Genomic DNA, 22,200 nt, shown 5'->3' with positions numbered 1-22,200 from the left:
GAGGAAGAAGGAGGGGGAGAATGCTTCCTCTAGTTAAGAATTGATATTTTAGCTTACAGGTGTCTTGCCAAAATTAGGAGGCATTGAAAAAAAAAAAAAGAAAAGAAAAGAAACAGCAATGGGCAAATGTTACCTCCTTGTTCCCACTATTTTCATCTTGTAAATTCCCAACTTTGGTCCTTCAGGGCACACATCCTATCTGAACAAAAATACTCAGAGACCGTGGAAGAAGGTTTTCTTTTTTCCAAAATGTGCTTTGAAAACAAAGAATTCCTGGCCCTTAATGCATTACTCCCCAGTTAGTGCTTCCTAATAGAATGCTCCCTAGGCAAGCAGCTCTGGGTGTCCCTGTTAGAGTGGGGGTTGGACCAGATGGACCCAGAGGCCCTTCCCCATTCTGTGACTCCATGACTCCGTTTATTCAGCTATCACTAATCCCTGTTTCTCTCCCAGCAGTATTTTTCCCCAGATGACACCAATCCATCCCCAATCCTGGCCTTGCAGGAGCCACCACATGTGCCTTTGGATGCCTCCTCCATGGTCTTATTGCTAAATCCGCTTTTAAATGATAGGGGAAAAGAGTAAACTCAGCTATTCCCACCTGCAAACAGGGCTAGCTCTGCTAATTACCATCTTCTCTTCTATAATTATTAATGCTAATAATTACATTAAGTTGGGGAAAGTTGGTTTTGTTTTGTTTTTTTTCCTCCTTCTCATCCGAAGGAAATTATCATTTATTGCCGCTGGATGCTCACTCATGGTCTCATCCCAGCAGCTCAGTGCAAGCAAGATGTGGGCGTGCTGCTGGCGTGCTCTTCCTCCAGCATCCCTGGAGATGCTGTTTATCTTCCTGCACCCAGCGTGTCGTGAAGCTGAGAATGGTTTATCTCCCATTTTAAAGAGCCTCGCCGCGTTATGGCCCTTGTGCGGCATCACCGAAATCTATGGCAACCATTAATGAGATTTGTTCTTTTTCAGGAGCTGGGCTGACAGACAGAGCAAGGACGGTGTCCTGAGCTTTGGCTTGGCTGCTGGATGGGGAATAATTCTTGTGGGCCCCTTTCTGCTTGCGTGAGCGTTTTCGGAGCATCTTCAGAAGCACCATCTCTCCTCTGTCGTATTATTTTTGTTTGTAAATCCTGGCTGAAGAAGGATCTCAGCTCCAACATAAAGCTCCATCTGACCCGAGCAGTACGGGGCAAATCTGGGATCAAGCTTGTGAAGAAAATAGGTTTATTAGCCTTATAAATTGAATCTGGAGTTCTTGGTGCAAGTAAACTAGTATCCTCCCAAGTGATTCTGCTTTAATGTGCGTCGTCAAAGCTGCAGGTCTCACAGATGTGATAAAACCTGGACGTACCAGAGGTGGACAGCCTGGTTTCAGTGTGCTTCTGCCCAGCCTAGAAGAGCTCCCTCAGCAACACCACAACTTCTCTCCCTAACGATGGAGGGAGGTTCCCAGTATATTCCCAGATTCCTCCAGTTAAAATCTTCCCACCCACAGACAACCCAGTGCATCCCTTTGGAGAAGAAAACGCAAGGGGAAATCCAGAGATGATGTTTGGCTTCCTGCTGCTGAGATAAATAGTAAGGCTGTTAATCTCTACCGCTGTCCCATGCCCTTTAGAGTAGAAAGATTTTGTACTCCTTGCTCTAAGGTAATATATACTTTAAGCACCATTTTTTTCTTTTTCCTAGGAAGAGGTGGGTTGCTGCCTTTGGGAAGATTGTGTCAGCAGCCACAAACAGCCCCGTCCCGCACATATCCTGCTCGTCTCTTCTTTGATCTCAAAAGCCCTCCAACCCCCATGAGCATCACCCCTCTTCCACCTTACTGCAGCGTGCGCAGTGAGTGCTCTGGCCAAGCACCCAGCTTGCCCCCAGTTTTTTCCCCTGCCACCTTTCCACCTCCTGTTCCCCTCTCCCTGCTCCGTTTCACTCATCTCCTCTCCTCCCACTCCAATTCACGCTTTTCCAGACACCTTTCATCACTGCCACGTCCTCCCTGCTCGCCCTTGATCCACGGTGCAGTAGCAGGATGGGGGTGGCAGATGGCCGCGGGGCCGGGGCTCATCCATCACCACGGGCCGGGCTGCAGGGCCGAGGCAAGGCAGGGTAATTGCTGCCTGAGAGGAGGCATTTTTCACCGCTGACGAGGAGGAGAGGTGCGGGGTTGTGCTAATGCCACGGGGAAGGATTAATTCATCACCATTTCTATTTTTTTTTTTTTTTTTGCCCTTCTTTTTAATTCATCCTTTCTAGATTTACGTGGCAGCGCTCTCCAACGCCAGGCAGCCGGGAAGTCTCCAGCTGAAACCTCTCCACAAGCTGATGGGAAGCGGCGAGACCCACACTGCCTTCATCACTGTCATCCCCATCAATGGAGCCAAAGGGTCAGAAAACTTCTCCCCCCCCTCTCCTTGTGGTCTCTATTTTGGGTTCCAGTGCTGCAGCAGCATTCATCTTCGTTACATCCATGGCATGCCATCAGCTCGCAGGTGATGAGGAAAAGCAGATGCTGTTTGTGGTGAGCCAGTTGTTCTCCCATTTGTACATCCCAAAACGAGTTTCAAGATTCCAAGCATGCTTCACACTGTAGGGTTCTGTACAAGGAACCCTCGGAGGCAAAGTGTGCAGTGCACAGTGTCTGGGAAGGATACAACCTTAGGAGTGAACGCAGTGTGGGGAACAGAAAAAATCAGCAATGTGTTAACAGAGGGAAAAAAAAGCATCATGTTCCCTCTATTCCTAGTTTTACGCTTTCAGACAGTTCTGAAGCAACTGAAAAAACTGAGGATTTGGAAAGAATGTTGTGATTTTAGCCGAGCTCAATATTCCATTTAATAATTTGAAAATTGAAAGGCAGCTGAACAGAACTTTGCCCATTGTCAATTCCTGCTTAGAGAATAAACCTATAAGAGAGTAAATAAAGGGATTATGATGGGAATTGGCAGGAGTAAACCATTCTGTGCTGCAGTAAAATTTAATTCTAGGTGGTTTCAGTTGCAATCTCCAAAACAAACCATGAATGCTGCTGTCCTGCAAATGCATCTCTGTTGGGAAGCAGTTCTCAGCTGTGTCCAACCTGTATTCCCAAAGGCTTTCCTTCGCATGTGCCTGCACTCAGCTGCAAGTCATTCATGCCGTGCTCATGAGGTGGGCATCCACCTCACTTCAGTCTTTCAGACCAGAGGTATCATGCCTAAACCCACTGCCATGGTTCATTCAGATTGATACTGCAGCCTCTTACAGCTCTGCAGGCATGGTGTTTGCTTCCAGCTGACCACTCTCAGGTGGATGCACTGGGCTGCCCGGTGCTTCCTGTTCCTCCTCCTGTAACATTTTTCTTCTCTACCTGCCTAAACAACAGTCTGTTTACACTATCTTGGGCCAAGGATCAAAGTGCCATTCCCCCCTTCCAACAGCATTGCCTTCCTTTGACTTGCTTTGTTATAACTTCTGCATTGCCCAGGTGCTAAGTTATTCATTATGCGCAGGCTGCAGAGACAATTGTGTGCGTTCCTCTTCCTGCTTGTGCAATATTTTGACATTTCCTTGTGTCTATTGGAATTCAGTCTTGTCTTTAAATAAATATCTTGCTTTCCCATAGGAAGAGCTCCTATCTCAGCACTGCTTCCCAGCTGTCTGAGTTTTCCTCATCAGCGTTTTGGGCGATGGAAATGTGGAGGAGGTAGGGTATTTTGTTTGGGGTTGGGGACTTTTTTGAGTTTAAAAAGAGCAATTCCAGATCATCAAGTTCCAGCAGCATGCATCCACCATTTTCTATAGTATGTTATCTTTTAGCCAAAGATATTCAGTTTTCAGGTCAAATAGGAAATCAGTTTTCTAAATGAGAGAGGGATTGTAGAGATCCTGTCTTGTCGTATTTCCAGGACTGTGGAGATGCAGAACATCAACAGCAAAAATCAACTGGTGTCAAAACAATTTCTAAACAACGATATCATTTGGAAACTAAAAACCAAATCACCATAACGCATCTCAGAAGATGGAATAAACCAATCAACCTGAAGAAGTAAGATGTGGAAGCAGGTGGGGCTGTCTGCTATGGGTGATGGGGGAAAGCCCATGGGCAGAGTCAAAGTATACAGTTCAATTATACTGTTAAGCAATGCCCCAAAAGACAGATATCAAGGATTACCCAGCTCAGGTGTGTTTGGCAGCAGCTGTTGCCTGCTCAGCACACTGGGTTGTTTCCTGTCTCCCGTTTTAACTTTGTTTTCCTTTGTCTGCATCCTCAGTGCTTATCCTGCCCTAACACACGGCCATTCCCACCTCCTGGTGGCACCTCACACCTCCTTGTCACCTCATCATCCAGGCATGGATCCCCAGCAGTGGTAGGGGATGTTCTTTGGTGAGATATTTAGGGGCTTTCACTCTGCTTTAACCATGCAGGCACCCCACTGAGGAGCTGCTACTACTACCCAGTCCATAAGAGAAATGAGGATGCAGGTGGCTTTTCACCAGCCAACAAGACTGATGGTGCCACATGTCATAGAATCCCAGAGTCATTCAAATTGGAAGGGGACCTTAAGTGTCATCTAGTCCAACTGCCTTGCAATGCACAGGGACACCTACAGCTCCGTCAGTTGCTCAGAGCCCCCTAGCCTGACCTTGAATGTCTCCACAGAAGGAGGAGCATCCACCACCTCCCTGTATGACCTGAGCCAGAGCCTCACCAGTCTTCTTATTGTACAAGGCTTTTTTCCTTGTATCCAATCTAAATCTCCCCTCTGGTAGTCTGAAACCATCTCCCCTTGCCCTATCAATATAATTTGGATAGTCTCTGATATCTGATTTCCAGCTTCATTGTGGGCAGGCTCTCACAGCTGCCTGCTGTAAAGATCCTGTGCTCTCCCAGGACCTGCAGGAGGAGATGGGGCTGTGAGCTGGGTGGACCTCCTGCCTGGTCTGGCCCTTTGCATCACCTGTGGGGATTGTGAGCCAGGGCAAACACCAGAACACAAACAATTTGCTTCAAATTATGCTTATTGGCAAACCACCACGTTAGAAATTAATCTTGTTACTCCCCAGATGTCAACACTCCTTCCATTCAAAAGGAAAAAAAAACCCTCCTCACCCTGACTTTAATGCCTAGCCCATGTTGTTGTTTTAGCCCTGCTTGCTTCCAAACCTCTTAGCGAGGCAGGATCTGATGGTTTTCAGGGAGCCCATGTGGTTCTCGGCAGCCAGCCGTGCTGACTGATGCGTGGAGCAGAGGGAGATGCTCACAGGCGCACGCCCAAAGCAAACCCTGGGGTGGCTGAGCCCATGCCGTTCCCACACCCTGGAGCAGCCCACACACAGCTCTCAAGCTTTCAGCCATCCTCTTGGTCATATTTGAGCTCTCAGTTGCTTGTCCAAGCTGTGCAGCAAGGCCACGATGCGAGCCTTTCCCCGGGGAAGGTGCCTTTCCACCGTTCCCATACAGAGAAGGACAACAGCTCATGCAACAAACAGAGGGAAAGGCCCTGTGGTGTGTGATGCAGGGCTGTTGCTTTGTGCTACCACGCACATCACTCTGCACAAGGCCACAGGGCAGGCAAGGCTTCATGCTCGCACCAACCTGAAGATTTGCAGCCCAAGACTCAGCCTCACCACTCACAAACAGGGTTGCTAATTCAGGGTGAGCTTGAGAAATCGAGAATGACAGGTTCCCTCTTGTGTTTTTTTTCTCCCTTTCTTTCAAACTGGTAACTTACAAGCAACAGGTTCATGTTTCTCCTCACATATGCCTCACATATTTGCCTTTGTTGTTTTGGCTAAAGCTATCCTCCCAGGACCCCCCGAGCACACCGAGCAGCATATGGCCTTCTACTTGCTTCATTTCCAGCCCTCATTTTTTCCCACAGTAAACCAGCCTTTTTCAGGCAATACTAATCCCTAGTGCCTGTCACTGGTAGAGAAAAGCATTAATAACTGCAGTTATCCTGGAAATATCTGTCACCCACATTTGTTTTTTGTTTCCCTTTGGGTAATCATGCTCCAGATCTAATTACTGCAGAAATTTCTTTTGCTCCAACGAGCAGCATTTTGGGTTACCTCCCCGGCTGGTTGTAAGTCAGCTTTGCCGGCTGCAGGAGATCCATATTGATGCACATCAGCTGAGGACCTGCTGCTTCGTGTCTTTATTCCGTGTGTGGCTTGGGGTTGATGAGCTGAGGGTGTGATGGTTCACAAAGACACGGGATCAGGCTTGCACTGAGGCAGCATCTGGAGCCCAGCAAAGTCAGGGAGAGATGTTCATTGGGATGAGTCACTGGGAGAGCCAGGTAAACAGGCTGGGATGCTTTCATCCCATCCTCTTGCCTGCTTCGTATCAGGGAGCTGAAACAACTCTTGTTGCTCTCATGCCATGGCATGGAAGGAAGGTGCCACAGGGAAGCTTCCATGAAGGTGTTCATTGAACCCATCAGCCATAGGAATCTCATCAGGGAGCCACCATCTGATCTGGGTGAGTTTTCTCCCTCTTTTTGGCTGACTCACATGTGAGAGGCAAAATGTCAGGGATGCGGCTTGCGAACGCGCAGCACGGCAGGCTGTGGGGTACCTGGGGGATGCAAACAGCAGCTGACAGATGCTCATCCCGCATTTCCTCAAATCTTTTCTGGATCACTGATAACACATGCATGAGGAGGCATCTCCTCCATCCGTCAGTAAAGGCGGGACCAAAGCAATGCCCAGGGGGAGCATCCTGGCTGCTTGCTGAAGGCTCCGTGCTGCCAGCAAGAGTGAGAAGCATGCCAGCATCATCACTTCTCTATCAGAACCGTGGGTCATGGTTTCTGATCAACAGAAATAGTGAACAAAAGCACGCGATTGCCACAGGGTGACCCAAATGCAGAGCATCATGAGAGCCTGGCAGCACGGCCAGTATATTGGCCCCAGGGACTGGGGTGGTAAGCCTGAAACAAACACTTACAGCAGCCATAAGTCAATGGATTTGGGATGTTTCCTGGCTTAGTGTTGGCAGCTGAGGCCATTGGGGAGGATTGATGTTCAGGACGAGGCTCACCAAAGCACTTCTACTTACAAAGAGGTAAGAAAAAAACCAAAACCTTGATATATCACCCACAAGAGGGAAGAGGGAACTATTGAGTGTTGCATATTTGCTCCCCAGCGGTGCTCAGGTCAGGAATGGAGATGAAGGGGCTGTACAAAAGGTAGGGAAGGGGGAAACCAATGGAAGGCAAGATGTCCTGTCTTCTTCCCTTAATTAATCTTGGAAGGCGATGACAACATAGGATGAGAAATGGGAAGTAAATGCTCTAATAACAGCCCTTCATGAAGATCACTGTGTTTGACAAATGAGCTCAAAGCCACAGGACCAGGAAGCAGAGCTCTGCCAGAGCATTAGAGCAAGCATGGCGGTCAGAAGAAAGGGGTGGGGGGGACTGGGGGCAAAAGAGCCCTCACCCCCTCCCAAAATGCCCTCAGAAATTCTCCAGCCCCATTGCTTGCATTTTGCAGAGCAAGACCTGCCACCTGCCCAGGACTTGCTGATGGGTGGCTAAAAGCAAGACAAGCAGATCCAGCAGCATTTTTGATGTTCCATGGCTAGTGTTGGCAGGGGAGGATGCAGGAGCTCGGTGTTGTTCCTGCCGTGGGTATTGTTATTGCTTTGGGCAAATGGCTGGATTGCGTTGTGCTCTTGGAGCCTCCAGCAGAGAGGGGTTGTGAGAATAAGTGCAAGGAAGGCTACGGGTGTGTGAAGGGTCAACACTGGGAAACCCAACATTTAGTGGCATAAACTAAGGAAGAAATAGAAGTCAGTAAAAGGACAGGATAACACAAAGTAGAATAGATTAACACAGAAGAACAATTTCTTTAAGCAAAAAAGCCCACACCTTGAGACAGAAGGGATTATTTTTTAATATCATCCTCGTTGCTCTTCTGGAATTCTTGATTTCTCCAGCTTTGATCTGGGACAGGCAGGAGGTGGCTGCTGCCATCATAGGAGTTCCTCCCCAGGACAACTCACACCATAAATGTTATTGCCCTATAAAGAGCACACTGCAGCTTGTCAGGGATCCCCAAAGCCGGCATTAGAAAATCAGCAGCAGGCACCATCCCCATCCCCCAGCCTGCTCTGCCATTCACTTCCAATTATGCTAAATCAGGACTCTGAATTTTGGGTGAGAGCCAAACTGCCAATCCCATAATCAGTTATGAACAACGTGGGCAACATCTATCTAATCTGTAAATGACCAGCTAGTCTGAGAGGCTCCGGTAACAACGCTGGAACAGCCGCTGCCTGGGTAATTATTCATGTCTGGAAAGGGGGAAAAAATCCCCTCTGGGAAGTGCTGTTTTATAGGGCATCAAAACCTGGTGCTGCACATTTCCTCAAGGGTAGGAAAAACTGTAGGAAAACAAGGGGGAAACAAGGAGATTTCAAGATTGGAGTTGGGGTTTCGGCTGTTTTCAGGGACAAGCTCTGTGACCCCAGGGCTTGTGGGCATCATCAGGTGTGATGACCACAGCAATGCAGGTGCAGCAGAGGAGGCATGATGTTCCTTCTCCAGCCCCATGTGGGAGTAGAGTCTGGGGAAAACCAAAGCAATGCCACTGCCTTGCTGGGTCTGAGCATCCCTTGCACAAGTCCAGAGGCTCAGCAGGGAGGGGATAAGCTTTATGGGAACAGCTTGCTTTTCCCTGCTATCGGGGTGCTCTCTGGCACTGCATTCTCCCTGCATGGGCACGCAGGAGGAACTTGCAGCTTTCGTTGCTCACCCTTCAGCACAGAGCTGAGGCTCCATCTGCTCTGAAGCCTTTCCCATCTCCTGCAGCCATCAGCAGCGCAGGTAAGAATATCAGCGATAAAAAATTAAAAGCTACAATAAACATTATTGATGCCATTCCTAACGAGACAGAGAAAGAGAAAGAGGGGATGCTGCGGTGATAAATATCGTCTGTCAGCAATAAATTACAGCCATCATTAGGTTTCTACAGCGGGGCCTGACAAATTATTTTGTGGAAGTGCATGCTTAGCTGTGTCTCTCACAGTCTCAGCCATTCGGAGGCTGCACCTTAAAAAAAAAGATCAATTGGATTGATTCTGTATTGAGCTGGGATGCACAGCGGCGTGCAGGAGTGCTTGGTGCTGGTACTGCTGCCGTTGGGCCGCATCCAGCTGCTGCTGGCTGGGATACAGAGCATCGCCGGGATGTTCTGTCTGGGGCTGCAGGCTGCCCTCACCCCGTGTTCTGCAGGACAGGAGAATTAATGCCCTCTTTTTAAAAAAATAAAGTGAAGGATTCTTCCCTTTGATACGATGCGCTAAGAGCTCTGCCTTCCCTTTTTTGCTGTCCTGTCTCACAGTGCACAAAGCTGCTGGGGGTCCTTGTGCTGTGCTTGGGCCGTGAGTGACCCTGGGACTGCCTCCACTGCACATCTCACAGACCTCAATTTGCAGACGAATGGAGAGAAGGGAGGGGGAAAAAAAAAAAAGCCCGTTTCGGCGCGGTCTTTACAAAAGCCATTCATCCCGCTGCTTTTACTAACAGGCATCAAATGAGATTCCTGCAGTAGATGATTTGTTTTGTCCTTCTCCTGCCGACTCAGATTAATCTCTGCTCCTGAAGTGGCGGTGTCATTTCTTGGAGACGTACGGCAGCAGGAATCACGGAGCCCCATAAATTCACCTCAATTCAGGATCCATCCGTCTTCCTCCCCGCTCTCCGTCCCCACACTCTGCAGGGCAAGGGCAGCCCCATTGGTACCTCGTAAATAGCCCAGCCTCAGGGCAGGAGCAGCTGGAGCACTGGTGGGATGCTCGTGGTCGAGAGCAGTGCCTTCTGCTGCTTACCTGCCCTTGGGACCAGAGGAAAAGCAGAGAGGCTGGCTGGTGAAACAGATGTTTAAGCAATGTAAGTACATACGGAGGTGTATTACACGCAGACATGTACATACACACACGTATAGGTGGGTATGTTATTCCTCAGTAATGAAATCAAAGCTCGGGGGCGGCAGCAGCACCGCTGTTAATTATTTATGGAGCCCATATTGTGACAAGCAGGAGAGCAAGCTCAACCTGTCCTCTGAGGAGTGTACAAGCTCCATCAGACACTGACAAACCGATGTGGGAGCCCAGAGTGCTGGGAGGAGCCTGGCAAGGCTGTAGGGAGGTGATGAGGCTTTGGCACTCACAAAGGTTTGGCTGTTTCCTAAGCAGTCACTCACACCGTGCAGCATCCACCACCGTGTTGCACCACCGTTCCTGGAGCAGCAGAAGATGGAGGTGACACTGTGGCGGTGACAGGGACCCAGCAGAGGACACTTCCCTGCCCCAGGGACATGCTCCCATTGGGAACCATCATTGGTCTCTGCCCAGCCCTTGCCCAAACCACGCAGCCACCACCTGGAAGCGGAGCGAAAGGCCAGCTGTTTATTTTGTATTAATTTTTAAAGATGACTTGTTTCAGCTGAGTGCCTGTCTGTCTCTGTCTATTTGCCACTGCTGAGAAGATTCATTACTTTGATGGATTCATGTAATTTTTCCAAGTGCTTCAGGTGACAAACAAGGCAGTGCACTTCTCGCAGGGCTCTGAACTGTGCCAATGCTGGGGGCACATGGTGGAGATTTCCATTATTTGTGAGTTATTTGTGCTCAGCTCCCTTAGCCAGGACAGAGCACCTCTCTGGGTAGCAGTGCTTGGGAAGGAACTAGGGTTATTTGGCTATGTCCATAGGGTGGGCAGACTGCTAGGACTCCAAAACCCATCTCCCCGAGGTAGGGATGAAAGCTGCGGTTGATGCAGCTTTCCAAACATCAGACTTTCCTGCTCCTTTTCTGCTGTTGGAAGCTCAGTGCCCGCACAGCAACTGCACAGAACCCCAAGGAGTTATTCCATCAGCAGCATCACTACTGTGATTTGCTGGATCACCATTGAGTCAGCTCCAGCACCTAGCGAGGAAACTGAATAGGAAGAGACATAGGCAGAAATGAAGCAAAGAGAAAATGATTTAAAGGAGAGAAAGGGAGAGGTCAGGAAGGATGAGAGCACGGCAAAGAAGTGGCCAAGGAAAGACACTGCCTACACAGGGATGCTGGCAGCTCATGGATGCTGCCTTGTTTTTCCAGCAGTACTCTCAAGAGGAAAAGATTTCATCCCAAGTGCTGCTCCTTGAGCAGGCAATCATCTCTGCCATAACCGTGTGGGCTCTGGAGGAATGAATTAAGCCAGGCAGGCTCAATCACGGTTATGGCAGAGGCAAAGGATTTATGGCTGCAAGGCTCAGGGACGCAGGATGCAGCGTGACTCTGCAAACCCTCCTGCCCAGTGTCACAGGAGATTGCACTGGGTCCAGGTGACAAAGGATGCCCTGGTCCTGTGGCACCCATGGAGGAGTGCCCGTGTCTGAAAAATAACATTTCTATGCCATCTGCTAGGATTAAGCAGCCCTGGGCATCTGCATCCAGACCATGGCATCCAATGGAAAAAATATAGACACCAAAGGTACTTGGGGCCTGAGAGTCAGAAGGAAATATTTGGCTGCTTTGTACAAACAGGCAAGGGCAAAGCTGGGAAGCAGAGGTATTTGCTTGTTCCTCACCCTTCATGTAATGAAAAGCAATAACAGAGGAGAGCGGGAAGGAGAGGCGCTAACAGCCTGGATTTATCCAGCTGTTTGAGAAAAGTCTCTACTGCTGACCTCTCGATGAAAGTGTAGATAACTGTTTTAGTTTTCAGAGAGGATAGCCTCAATTCTTGCAGAAATCCCATTTCTAGTCTTCAGGGGAACGAGCGGGGCCTTGATCTATAGCTCCAGTTTTCAAAGAGCAAATGAAATGCTTTCTCTTTTCATCCATATCCCACAAGGGCCAACCATCATGAAAAATGGGAGTGCCTCCCTCAAAGGAGATTACCAGTGCAATTTCCTGGCTGAAAACCTGGGTTCTGTTCACCGCTGCTGTTGTGGGTAAGAGTGTCCCAAGCCTGCTCTTGCCTTTGAGAGCCTCCTGCATTCAGCATGCAATGCATGAAGGGGAGAAGGAAAGGAGGGGAGGTGGGGATTTATGAGCTGGAGGAAGGAAGAAAAGGACGAGGAGAGAGAGAAAAAAAAAAAAGAAGGAAGACAAACAGAAAGCAAAGACAAAGATGAAGATGATGAAGACAAAGACAATGAGCAGATAGCTCCTCTGGAAGCAAGAAGCAGACACTGGAATTGAGTATTTTCAGCTTTAAGCTTTGACCTGGGTTTTGCAACCCACAAAAACATCTTCACTGCTCCCTGGAGAGCTTGTGATCCATCCAGCAATAACTGAGAGCACGTTGGGAGATGTCTGACAGAGTGCCTTTGGGATTCTTTTGAATCTGCAGATGAAGAGTTTCACTTTCCTCTAGGAAAATGTCAGGGCAAAAAAGAGCCATGTTCCAGGTTGACCAAAACCAATAATTCTTTTAGTTTTCTTATTTGGGCATGACTGTGGGTTGTTTCCATGCCATCTCCTTCCCAGGAGTCACAAAAAGCAGCAGCTCCATTGATTTGAAGCGGGCTCATCTGAAAATTAAACTCCAGAAATTCCCAGTTTATTGGTGCAGCTGCACGGATGACAAGAGCTGAAGAAGGGCACAGGAGCTGCTCAGGAAAGGGGCAATTTCCTGCCTGGGGCTGAAACCATTCACAGATTTGAGGCTTGAGACACGTGAAGATTTCTGGGAAAGAAACGGTGGGATTTGCTCAGTATTATTATTTAAGTGACAAGGTTGAAAATTGAAAAGAAAATCTGTTTACCAAAAATAACAATAGTTGAGATTTGTCATCACTGTCAGACCCATGCAATTTCATAGGTTTCATAAGCTCTCATTAATTTTCTTGTTTGGGAGGATTTGCTGTTTTAATGAAACCTATTTACACTGGCAACTGCTGGAAAATCATTCATTAGTGGACAAGAACTATTGATTATTTTCATCCAACTATTCAACCACGTAGTAGCCAGTTTCTGGAAGCCAGAAATAAAGAAATATCAACCTTGTGTCCTGCTCCTATTTCCAACAGAACTTTGCTCTCCTGGATAACACACTGTGCCAACACAACACCAGAGGAACCTCCTCTAACATTTATGCCCCACTGCCATTGTCTGAAGGCCCCTGGAGACCAGGCTGGCCTCAAATTGAGGGCTGATAGCAAGTGCCCATATGTGTCTTTTAAAGTATTTACTGGATGCATGGAGAGAAGGAGAAAAAAAAAAAAAAAGCAAGCTTTCAATAATCACCTGGAAGTGTAAGATTTCAGACAGTCTTCTTTTATTATGCAACATTTGGTGTGATGTGCAGATGTCCTGAGCTCTGGGTAAGGAGCTTTCAGCTGCCGGTTGTGGGTTTGTCACAGTGTTTTGGCTGGTGGCTTTGCTCCCGCTCAACCTGCTCAACAGAGAAAATTATTTAGCTATTGTACTCTGGAAGGAGCCATGCCTTTCAACCTTGGCCGACTGCATGCACTTCAATGGGCTCAGTGGAAAAAAAAAAAAAAGAAAAAATAAAAATCCATCTCACCTCCTTTTGACAGACTTGTAATTAAAGAAGATTTTTCATAGAGAACATCTGTTTCTCTTGACAGATATATTCTTGTTGGGAGAAAAAGAAGTGCCTGAAAAAAAAAATAGTTTGTCAGTCTGAGCTTTTTATAGGATTTCATCCAGGAATATTTATCTTCAGGCTTTTTTGACAAAAAGTTGATATTTCCTGTGAGAAGACCTATTCTGATCAAGGCTGATCCTCAACAGGCGCTGCCAGGGAGCCCCAGGTATCTGCCTCTGCCTCCTCTGCAGCCCCTGGCATGGGGAAATGCAGCTTTCACCCTCCCAGCCACCCTGTCAACAACACCCACCATTAATGCAGCACGAAAACACTGGGGAAGAAGATTAATGGCAGGCTGAAGGGATCATGCTCTCAGCTACGTATGTATCTAAGTGCATAGGTGCATGTATATGTACACATAAAGGATTTTCTTCCCATTTCTTTCCTGAGTTCAGAGCACTGAAAGTTCCTGGTGAGTGATTTCCCAGTAGTCCTCGTTAATTCCTTAAGCTTTTCCGCACCTCTTTTCAAAGCCTAAAGTTCAAAGACACAGAAAGGAGCTGTCTCAGCACTTTCTCTTCCCTTTCTTCTAGATTTTCAGCAAAGCCCAATCAAGCCAATTATCTTATTTCTTCAATTTTTTTCCCCCCTTCCTCAGAAGAAAATCATCCATGGGACTCGACCAAGGCTTCCAGACACCTGTCCCTTGGGAATTCCCTTCTCCACAAGGCCATGGGAGCTGCTCTGTTCCTTGATGGCTTCCTTGGCTAAATCTGGTCCTCAGTCCTCCCAGCACTGCACTGGGATGTCTCCTTACCTGGAGGCAGCCTGTCATCCATCCTCGTCCTTCCACAACACAGAATTTTCCAGGGTTCCTCTTCTTCCTTCTTCCCATCAGCTCCCAGCCCCTGATGTGCAGAACCCACTCAATTGCTGTGATTGCACACTTAGCCATAAGGATTCACATCTGATGCCACCGTGACCAAAAAAATAAGGGCTGACCTAGTGAGCTTTTTTTCTTTTTTTATGTGTGAGGGTGATTTGAGGTGATTGATTTCCCTACATCAGCAACATGTATATGCACTTGCACTGCTCTAACACCCAAACTGGTAGCAAGGACAAGTTTGCAAATGACCAAGCCCTTTAGTTTTCAGCCCATTTCTTGTGGTGGGCAGCAACACTGGCATCCAGTTCAAAAATCCCATGGAGCTACAACAGGTTGGTGCCCTGTGCAGCTCAGCCTGGAGCATCCCTGATGCTCTGATCCAGTTGCCCCCATGGATCTGCTGAACTCCATCAATAATTCAATAATTTCATTCAGTTAAGCGATTAATTAAGTTTAACAATAATAAACTCTGGAGCAGAGCGAGCTCCCAGAATCTCCTGGCACACCCTCCTGGGTCCTGGGCCAGGCGATGCATGGGGGAAGCCTCCTGCAAGTGAACACACATCACTTTTTAAAATGCATTGACTCATGTTCTCCTCTTCATTCCTGCTGTTTTCCTCAATTTTCCCTCGCAACACTGCAAGAATAAAACTGAGGACCTTTGCTTGCTTATGAAGCACAGCCCTGCCTGCAGGCTACGCGCAGCAGCGCCGTTCCTGCGTAGGCATTTCAATCAACCGTGGGTGCAAGAAGTGCTTGGGAAGAATCTCAGCCTCTCCACGCAAAGCACAATAATTAATCGCAGGATCGCGAGCAATGATTTTCCTTTGCCCCTCGGGACGTGCATCTCGCAGTGTCTGAGCGCCTTGCTTCACTATATCACCCTGAGCATTAATACAAACTGCAGACAGTAATTATACCAGACATTAAAGTTCTGTAATTGTATGTACTGTGCACGTATTTATAATGCAGCAGCGATCTCGGAGCCGTTGCAGAGCTTCTTGCTCCGCGGCTGGGAAGAGGCAAAGGCAAGCCGCATAAAATTTAAAATAAAATCCAAATAGATAAAGGTCAAGGTAGTAAATATAAAGATAAGCATCCCTATAAATATTTATCATTAGTGACATTTTCATTATAGGAGGGCTGAGACTTGTTGGCGGTGAAGCAAATGTGGGCATGGCGGGCCCCAAGTCTCAGCTTGAGGCCACGAAAAGGCTCTGAAATTGAGTTAGATAATGTCGGAATTGGGTGTAGAATCTGGGTACAGATTTTCACACCCCCTTTGGAGCAGCTTTACTGCTGCAGGCAGTGCATCCTGCTCCTCAGGGTGGCTCCCATAGAGGGCCAGGGAGTTCCCAAAGGCAAATGGGAGCTGGGGCTGGGGAAAGGCAATGTCCCAGCTCACGCCTCTGCCAGGCTCAGTATTCCCTCCATGTAGCAAGGATCTGGTATGAAGACAGGATTAAAAAAAAATGAAGCAATTTTGTATGCGGTGGAACAAAGCCATGCCTAAAAAAGACACGCCAAAAGGAAAGAAAAGGGATTAAAAAGCAAGAATAACAGCAGCTGATGTCCAATTATATCTACAATACACCAAACAAACCGAAAAAGAATTTGATTTTCTGTGAAGGGAAACACCTAGAGAAGATCTTCCGTGGAGTACGTGGCCACCCCACGGAACACCAGCAGACAAATCTAAGCAAATCCCACTCCCACTGCAAACACCACTGCATCCCTTTAACATGAATGATGAATAGCCAACAGTCCACACTAAGAAGTGCCCCTCAGCAGACAGCATTCCCTTCTGGGATGGCTTTTGTGAGGGTTTAATATTTTTAAACCCCTTGACTAAGTGCCAATTCATCAATGCATTAGAAACAGAACATTAATCCGTTCCTCCCGCCCGTGCCTTAATTGTAACAGTTTCCTTTTAATGAGGTGGAGCAGGAAAATGGGCAGGTAATTGTGTCACCACTGACGGAAGGTTTCCATTATAATTTTAAAACTATCAGTGACATGAGGCTTGTATTTTTTTCCTATTCAGCAAAGGGCCTTTTACCCTCGAGAATGGGGATAAGTGCAAGAGGAAAGGCTAACCCTACAGACAAGGAGGGTCTCTATCACATCAGGGTCCTGGGAGTGACATCACTGGAATGACAGAGGAAGTATATCCCACATACCAAGTGGCTTTGCTTCTTGCTTTGGGATCCAAGAACCTTCCTCAGCACACCACCAAGCACTTCAAGGGTCTCTGGAAGAAATCACAGGGATAGGTTTGAGCACCATTGCTCAGGGCAGCAGTGCTGGAAACCATTAGCATGGTTAGAGCCCCCACCCAAACGGCCTGAGCACAAGGTCAGCAGCCCAGTGGCTTTCCTTCAGTGCCTCCTGCTCAAATTTCTCCTTTATTTCCACACATGCTATGGTGTCCCAGATGCTGTGCCTGTCTTTCCAGCAGCCCACAAACAAAGCCCAGGTGAGATGAGAAGGGCTGATCCCTTGAAGCCCACGCAGCACTTCACCACAGTGCCTTCTGCATTGCCTTCCAAAGCAATGGCAACCTGCTGGTGTGCCCCTTCTGCACCTCGGCTTTCTGCCAGGACCTCCACCAAGCTGACTCAGACTCCTTCACAAGAGCCCTGCAGGTTCATAGACTCCTGGGCCTCACAGGGACTCAAATAAGGGGCTCCCTTGGCTGCAGAACATTAATTTTTGTTCTGTTCTTGTCCTCTACCCCATTCAGCCCCGCTCCACGTTTTTGTCCTCCTCTGTGGGAAGCCTCTGTAGAAGTCACAGACTAATTGGGCTTCTGAACATTCACACTCACTCATTCAGGAGAAGCTATTAATGTTTGTTGCTGCCATTCTTCACAGCCCAGAAGGGAGCCCTGACTCTACACAGCCTGTTCCGTACCCACATTCACAAGCACAACAATTTCAGAGAAGCCCCCAGCATGCATAAGTTGCATCCAGATCAGCTTCCCAACCTGCCATCCCACACGGAAAGAGGATTTTGCTGTGTCACCAGATCTGAAGACATCTGTGTGACGGAAAGAGGTGGGTAGAATAGCTCAAAATTGGGACCTCTGCATCACATGTGCTCAAGGCTGGGAGGAATGAAGATCCCTCTGAGATGCACCCTACAGCATGCAGACTGCAGTCACATCCATGGTCCTTTGGATAAAGGTGTAGAAGAAAGAGAAAGACAAGGGGACACTTAAATGGGAAAGACATACAGGCCTGAATGTCAGAGTCTCCTCAAGTCACCTTCTGGAGGAGCTTCCATCTGCTGCAACGGTGGCAGGGATTAACTGAGGCAGCAAAGGTTGCTTCAACAGGTACTGGCCAACCTAGGCTTGCAAAATACCACTAATTAAAATTGGCTTTTTGCCTTCTTCTGGCTCAAAAGCCCATGGCGCTTGTAAGACTGAAGGTTGGCAGGGCCTGTGAGCAGAGAAATTGCTGGTACCTTCAAAAAAAATGCTGCTGGTAGGTTGAACAGATATGGAAAGAGTTAACTCTGCATTTGGGGAGTTGTGGCATGCATGAGTGCTCTTCAAGACTTTTTTTTTTTTTAAAAAAAAACAATAATTCCACCTAATGATTTCTATGCCATCTCTACAGGATGGTCCTGCCTCCACCTCCCACAAGGCTGCTCCCCTTTCTCCATATCACCAGGTGAGCCAGATTAATCAGGCCTGGAAATTTACCCCACACTTGTTTGGAACTTTATTCCTCTAAAATAAAAAGTAAAACATTTTGGCCTAGAAACTTCAAGTGTGATTTAGTACCTTGCCCGTAGCAAAGACTGTTGCCCCTGGAGAGATTGGGGTATCTTCCATTATTAACAACAGGATGTGCACATGCAATGAAACCCACGTGGCAGATGCGTGCGTCAGAAAGCACAGCTCAGGGCCTGACTCTGTAATTGTTATAATTATGCTGGGGCCCTGAGTAATGTTTCAAGCAATGTTGGTCTTCCCGTGTTGACTGCACTGGTGTGGCATCTGCAGTGGCGACCTCAGGAAGTCAACACACACACAATTGCTGAAGGCACAGGGGAAGCATGCTAGAAACCCACTATGGGCATATCTGAAGATATTTTGTCTTAGAAAGGAATGAGAAGTCTAAATAGCAAAAAGCCACCATGATTATGAGGGCAGAAACTCATATTTAGAGAATGTATTTCAGATCCCTGCAAGTTTACAGGTCATATGGGGGTGGTGACCAGCAGCCCTGATGGTGGTTTTTCTGATCCTTCATGTCATGCAGATATACCAAAAACCTCAGCTGGTGTAGCAATTGGACAGATCAACACAATGGGAAAGGTGTTATGATAGAAGGAGCAGCACAGCAGAAAGGTAAAAGAAAGGTAAAAGAAGGGCAGAAGATTGCTCACCCACATCAGAAGATTCCAGGTTTGCAGGAGAAAGTTCCACCAAGGAGGGATCTCCAAAGAGAGATCCTTCCCCAGCAGCAGTCAGCCCTTCAATGACGTCGAAGAGAGGTTCCATCACTTCCAGTCACACAGATGCATTGCCTTCACCTGTGCTCCCAGGTGCTTTCCCAGGTGCTTTCCCCAGGTGCTCAATCAGGCTGGGACTCAGCAGTTCCCATACACACACAAAGCTGGCCAGTGGCGTGGATGCCACCAGGGCAGTCCTAGACGACCACCCTTGCACCCAGCAGTCTCAGGGTCTCCATCCCCTTCTCTGCATAGTTTAATTCTCTGGCCTCATTTCCAGCTCCACCTTCTCCTTCCTCCCGCTCAGTAAAACATATCAGCAAGCTCAAACCTTACTTTGTATTAAATCAAAGTCTGAGCAGTATGCGAGGGCTCAGGAAAACATGATTTAACTGGTGCCTTGCTCATTCACATCAGATTAAGTCTATAGAGGTAATTTACTGCATATAGAAACTGGAAGACAGAGGGCAGCTCATTAATGTCCAGGATTATTACTATTATTGTACTAAAACAGAAGATCTTTCTCATTTCATTTCTGTTCCTAGCCAATGCAAATTTGTGATACAAATAAGAAAACCCACCCCTACCAATTCTTGTGGGTCACTATTGATTGCAGGAGGGAGAAAAAAAATAAGGAAGAAAAACAGCAGAACAAGAATAAGTAAAGAGTCTAAAACCTCACAGAGGCAGCAATTTAGAGGATTTCAAAGGCTGTTTCCATAAGCCTTTTGGGACTCAAATGCAGCATATTGATTAAACTTCGGAAGCAGCTAAAAGCAGCTTCAACATGGCTAATTAATACAGTGATGCCCTGATGCAACTTCAACTTGTTTTACCAAGCTTCTGCCTGTCAAATCAATTAATATTCACTACCCTGATGAAAGCAGAATCTCTATTTATCATTTGATAAATTGATCCATCTATTGACCCACTCAACATAATTAACTGACCTGTCCAGTGGGCCTGAATGCAGTGTCCTGTAGATGATTTTGGGTCGAAATAAGACAAGCAAACTCATAAAGATGCTTGCTTTGCCTCTACAACCAAAACCAAGTGGTTTTGGATTTGAGACAGCGTTTGATGTCCAATCTGTGTAAGTGATTCTCTATGGACCCTTGGAATGGTTCTCCAGAGAGACCCGTCTGTGGTTGCTCTCTGAATGGTGCTGCCCATGATGTAGGACACACCACATCCAAGGGCTAAAACTTCCAAAATGCAGCTTTCAGACTCTCAAGACTTTTAGAACTGAAGAGATCACACCTGGATTCAGGTTCTTGTCTTCAAAATTCCCTCACCTGAAGCCACTCAGAAGAAGTCAGGTTCCTCCACAAGACGTTGTGGATGGTCATCAAGACTGTCCTACATCTCTGCTGGTTTTCTTTTTGGATTGAGGAGCCTGATTAGAAGCTTTCTGGCTATCAGAGAGCTGAACTACTGGGAAAAGGAGTAATTCAAGGCAGGTCCTTACAAATCCATATCATCTAGATGCCGTACTTGCCAGGATGACATCAGACCCCATGGAGAAATACGGGCTGGCTGCGCTACAACACATTTTGGGTAGTCTGACAACTCGTTGCTGAAGGCTCTGGGTAATCTGTGGCTTTCAGAAGTAAGGCAAAGGGATGCTGGGGTGAGTGCACATACTCTGCACTGGATGAGGCACCAGCTTTAATCTAGAGCAATTTTTTTGCACTCCCCAGTAAACAGCCATGAGCAGTTTATTGAATTTTAATTTGATGCACCACATAAGAAAACAGGGTAAAGCAGATGAAACATGGTAAGAAAACAGGGGAAAACAGATGAAAAATAATTTCAGCAACATCTGCTGCCTTTCTCAGATATTTCACCAAAAGCCTATGGAGATCAAATATTTTCCCTCTAATTAGTGAGCCTTCCTTGCAAGCAGCTCCCCTGTACACAAAAATATACGGGCAGCTCCCTCAATAACCAGAAAGCCTCCTTAGACCTGCAGCATCACCAGCATCAGCAGAGAAACATGCATCTCTGTTGGTTTTGTATTTTTGGTGAAGAGAAAACGTGGTTTACAATAGCCATTTGTGAGCATATAAGAAGGCAGATAAAGTATTCAGAATGCCAAGGGATTCTTGCATTTTCTTACCTGTCTAGTGGTGATCTGCCTTGGATATAGACAGGATGACCTTTCTCTTCAGACTCCTGAGGATGCTCATGGATTCTTAGGCCTTGCAAAATGCACATTAATTAGTCAGCCTGTTATAAAGCCTTTAAGAAATAAAAGAACTTCAGGGGGAGTGGTGAGGTGCTGGAACAGCTGCCCAGAGAGGCTGTGGATGCCCCGTCCCAAGAGGTGTTCAAGGCCAGGTTGGATGGGGCCCTGGGCAGCCTGGTCCAGTATTAAATGTGGAGGTTGATGGCTCTGCATGCGGCAGAGGGTTGGAGATTCATGATCCTTGAGGTCCCTTCCAACCCTGGCCATTCTGTGATTCTGTGATTCTGTGAAAAAGGGGAAGCTGAGAATGTCAGCATCAAGTTTATGCCACTACATTAAGGGATGCTTCTAGATAGATGGGAGTGGGAAGTGGTGTTGTGTTTTATGGAGTATTTGAGTTGTCAGGAAAAAAAGTGCAAAAAACTATGTGATTTCTCTTAGCATCTTCCCAGCTGACCCTGCATACATGCTTCAGTGAGCAGGAGTGCTTCAAAACCCAGCCCCTGCTGCTGCTGAGGAGGTATTGGACTCAATGATCCTTATGGGTCTCTTCCACTTGGGATGTTGTGTGCTTCTGTGATTCTACACAAAAGGATGAGAGGAGAGGAGAGGAGAGGAGAGGAGAGGAGAGGAGAGGAGAGGAGAGGAGAGGAGAGGAGAGGAGAGGAGAGGAGAGGAGAGGAGAGGAGAGGAGAGGAGAGGAGAGGAGAGGAGAGGAGAGGAGAGGAGAGGAGAGGAGAGGAAGGGGAAAAGGAAAGTGAAGAGAAAGGGAAAGGGAAAGGGAAAGGGAAAGGGAAAGGGAAAGGGAAAGGGAAAGGGAAAGGGAAAGGGAAAGGGAAAGATTATTGCACTGTATTAGGTGATGCCATTTTTAGCCTTCGTGAAACAAATGAGTTGTAGGAGAGAGAGAGGTTGCTGTTTCTTTAATCTCTGGGTTCAGACAGCCAATTCAGACCCGATCCACGTGGAAATGTGCAGCCCATTTCTGCAGATAGGACGATGGGGAAGAGAGGCCAAAGCGATCCCAGCAGTCAGTGGTGATTTATGAGGCACTCTGTAAAGAGCAGAGGAAACTCAGGCTGTTAGCTTTGATATTTAGAGATGATAAACAACATGAAAAG

General features: G+C 47.3%; 2 long non-coding RNA genes across 5 annotated transcripts in view; one reads left to right on the top strand and one right to left on the bottom strand.

Annotated features, from left to right (window-relative positions):
• The first annotated feature begins 982 nt into the window (after positions 1-982).
• On the top strand, positions 983-2,705 carry LOC128082784 (uncharacterized). Its single transcript, XR_008207844.1, has 3 exons — positions 983-1,587; positions 1,699-1,848; positions 2,263-2,705. It is a non-coding gene; the product is annotated as an uncharacterized LOC128082784 (long non-coding RNA).
• Positions 2,706-3,239: 534 nt separating this feature from the next.
• The window catches only part of LOC128082780 (uncharacterized), an 85,315-nt gene continuing 66,354 nt past the window's right edge, over positions 3,240-22,200 (bottom strand). The window contains exons 1-7 of one of the 4 annotated variants that reach the window (XR_008207839.1): positions 18,826-21,000; positions 17,663-17,781; positions 16,608-16,678; positions 13,958-14,075; positions 13,518-13,611; positions 13,238-13,385; positions 3,240-12,677 (exon numbers count right to left, since the gene is read on the bottom strand). This is a non-coding gene — a long non-coding RNA (uncharacterized LOC128082780). The other 3 variants (XR_008207838.1, XR_008207840.1, XR_008207837.1) reach the window with 3 other exon arrangements.

This window comes from Tympanuchus pallidicinctus, unplaced genomic scaffold, assembly GCF_026119805.1.
Source record: "Tympanuchus pallidicinctus isolate F22 unplaced genomic scaffold, pur_lepc_1.0 scaffold22, whole genome shotgun sequence".
Lineage (NCBI taxonomy): Eukaryota > Metazoa > Chordata > Aves > Galliformes > Phasianidae > Tympanuchus > Tympanuchus pallidicinctus.
Note: the sequence above shows the minus strand (reverse complement) of the source record. Positions and strands in the feature narration are given on the sequence as shown.